The sequence below is a fragment of the Mus caroli genome, chromosome 7 (assembly GCF_900094665.2).
Source record: "Mus caroli chromosome 7, CAROLI_EIJ_v1.1, whole genome shotgun sequence".
NCBI lineage: Eukaryota > Metazoa > Chordata > Mammalia > Rodentia > Muridae > Mus > Mus caroli.
Genome location: NC_034576.1, coordinates 63142928 through 63146390, shown reverse-complemented (window position 1 = coordinate 63146390; position 3463 = coordinate 63142928).

The window sequence follows — 3463 nt, the reverse complement described above, 5'->3', positions numbered from 1 at the left end:
AAAAAAAAAAAAAAAAAAAAAAAAAAAAAAAAAAAAAAAAAAAAAAAAAAAAACAACAAAGCCCAGGTCATCCTCAGACTCCGCAGATTCTTTTTACATTCTTTCCTCTTTCTTCTAGTCAGCTGGGGTATCACTGCTGGAGTGGGTTGGACCACCTGCTGGTGCATTTTCCTGTACTGTGGAAAGATCACACCTCTACATCAGACCTCTAGATGGGACTCCAAATGTTTATAATGAGCAGAGATACTACAAACAAGCCAGGCCAGTAAAGCTTAATATTGAAATCAGATATTTTAATGAGACTATTAATCAATTCTCTTATTGCTCATCACCTCATAGTGCAGTATACAAGCAAAATAGATGAAGACAATATACTTCAGGCTACTGATGCAATGCTAATCACTGGATAAAATGATTGTGTCATGACAAAAAACTTTATTTCCACTGTAATCACTGAGCACCTGTGTGGCTTCATAAAAAGGGTGTTAGGACATTCTCCAGCTTCCTCTTCATAGCTCTTCTCTAGGGTGTCCCTATATCATTCTCTCCTGGGTAAGGGCTCCATAAAAATAGCCCCCTACTTAGTTGTATGCTGCAAATGGCCAATCTCCTTTCTCTGCTGTATAGTAATCTCACTCCCTTCAATCTCTCCTTCCTTTGAGCTGGTCATATCATGGGCTGATACTGTATATTCTGAAGATAAACTGGCCTAAAATATGGGACAGCTGCCCAGCCATGGCCCTTACTCACTCACTTGTATTGCTTTCCCTGTAGTATTCCAACTAATACTTTCTGCTTGGGTTGATTATCCTGAATGTCACATTTCTTGATTTTAATTTCTTCCAGTTTCTTGATTGTAAATAATCTTTGCTGGTTTTATTCTTAACAGTGTAATGCCCCCCATCTGCTTTGAAAATTAAGGATAGCTGAACTCTATCTCTCTTTGAACCCACAAAGTCTTTTGCAATCCCATTGGATTCGTCAATATCCCTTGTGATGCTCCCTATTTTCTGAGAGTATAATTGCACTATGTAGGGGTAGAACAATTGTGCAAGGGCATATGTGTGGTGTGGTTGAACCTGGGTTGATCTTTTGTTCCCCCGTGCATCATTTTCAATCCTTTGTGAATACTGTCTGCTAAACTGATATTTCTCTCCTGTGTCAGGAGTCTAAGAAATCCACTGAATCCTTAAGTTTCTCTCATTTTTTATCTCTTTCCCAGCTTTTTTTTTTATTCTACCAAATATCATAGCAAAGATCAACAGGAATACACTGTATTTTCCCTTCATCTTTGTAGCCAAAATTCTATTGTAGTTCCTTTCCTAATGTGCAAAACTATATTATAAGAATGCACTAGAGAATATGTCAGTCCTCTGTAGCTTTGGAATTGGCAGGAGCCTGATATAACTGTCTCCTGAGAGTCTTTGCCAGAGATTGACAAATACTGAAGCAGATGCTCACAGCCAAATATTGGATTGAGTACAAGGTCCTCAATGGGGTCCCCAGTAGAGGAGTAAGAGAAAGAACTTAAAAAGGTAAGGGGGTTTGCAACCCCATAGAAAGAGCAATAATATCAACCAACGAGACCCCCCTCCCCCAAAGTTCCCAGGGAGGAAACCACCAACCAAGGAGTACACATTGAGGAACACATGGCTTCATCTGCATATGTAGCTTGTTCATGTGAAGGCTGGAGAGTTGGTGTGGGTGGGTAAGTAGGGGAACAATCTCATAGAAGCAGGGAAGGGGAATGGGATAGGGGGTTCTGGGGAGAGTAGAAAAGGGGATTACTTTTGAAATGTAAATAAAGAAAATATCCAATAAAAAATTTAATGTCATTAAATTTCCTCAGAGAAAGGGAATGTGATTAAAAGAATAAGTAGCTAAAATCATTTCAAATTAAAGCTATGAAAGACAAAGAAAGGATTACTGATGGTATTCTTGTAATTAATTGTAAATAAATTGACAATTCACAAGGAGAATATGTGGATATTTTATGACAACAGATGTGGATGCCATATTTTTTGGTGTGGTTCCTTTTGTCATCACCTATGAGCGTGCCTACATTAAAAAAAAAAAAAAAACTATTAAATTATTGACAAATTTGGATTTCAGAGACCTAGAATGTTGGATGGAGGAAGGGAAAGAGAAGCTACAAGAAGATACCGTATAAGGAAAGAATGTTTATAAAATAGGAACTAGAACACCCTCCTAACTCTAAGGGAAATTGATCAGAAAACAGAGTATACTTTCAGAGCTCAGGCTTTTTTTTTTTTTTTTTTTTTTTCCTTTTTTCTTTTCTTTTCCTGCACTTGTCTGTAAAAACATCCATTCTCTCTAGTTCTGAAAGAAAACAGTTCTGGTTAAAGTTCAGGTTTCTTTATTACCTTAGAGGCAGTTTTCAGAATTCCATGGCTCATTGTGTTTTAGGAAATCAGTGACTCCTTGTGCACATCGCCACCTACCGTCCAAAAATTGAACATGCCTGAGAAAAACTCATTTAAAAGTCCTTGGGTGTTGTTGTTGTTGGTGGTGTTGTTGTTCTATTTGTTTACATTCCAAATGTTGTCTCCCTTCTCGGTTTCCCCTTCACAAACCCCTTATCCCGTCTCCCATGCCCCTGACTCTGTGAGGATGCACCCCCCCCAACCACCTACCCACTACCACCTCACCAACCTAGCATCCCCCTATGCTGGGGCTATTTGGTTATTTATAGTCCACCTTATTTTTTATATATATATATATATATATTTTGGATACTAGACCTCTATCAGATATAGGGTTAGTAAAGATTTTCCTAATCTGTAGGCTGCTGTTTAATCATGGGAGGCAGAGGGAGGGAGGGAGGTACCTGGGTGCAAAATGGGAGGGGGAGGCGGGAAGGGGGACAGGATTAGGTATAGGGGCAGATAGGAGAGAGGTATAAAGACCTGAAGGAATGAATGGAAATATGCAACTGCCAAGGGTAGGAGTGGGGGTGAAACACTAAGAAGTCCCAGAGACCTGGGATGGAGGAAGCTCCCAGGACTCAGTGGGGGTTGCCAAACCAAAATGCACAACACTGTGGATATGGATCCTAAAGAGACCACCTCGAGTAGTCAGAAAGGACCCCCAGTGGCAAGACGGAGACACCAACCCACTTACACAACTTGTGACTCAAAATTGATCCTGTCTAAAAGAAGCACAGGGACAAAAACAGAGCTTAGATTGATGGAATAGCTGAGCAGTGACCTGCCCAACTTGGCATCTATCCCATGGGTAGCTACCAATCACTGAAATTATTACTGATGTCATGATGTGCTTGCAAACAGGATCCTAGTGTGGCTGTCCTCTGAGAGGCTCTAGCAGCTGCTGACTGAGACAGAAGCAGATGCTTGCAGCCAAGCATTGGGCTAAGGTCAAGGACCCTTGTGGAAGAATTAAGGGAAGGATTGAAGGAACTGAAGTGGATGCAACCCCATAGGAA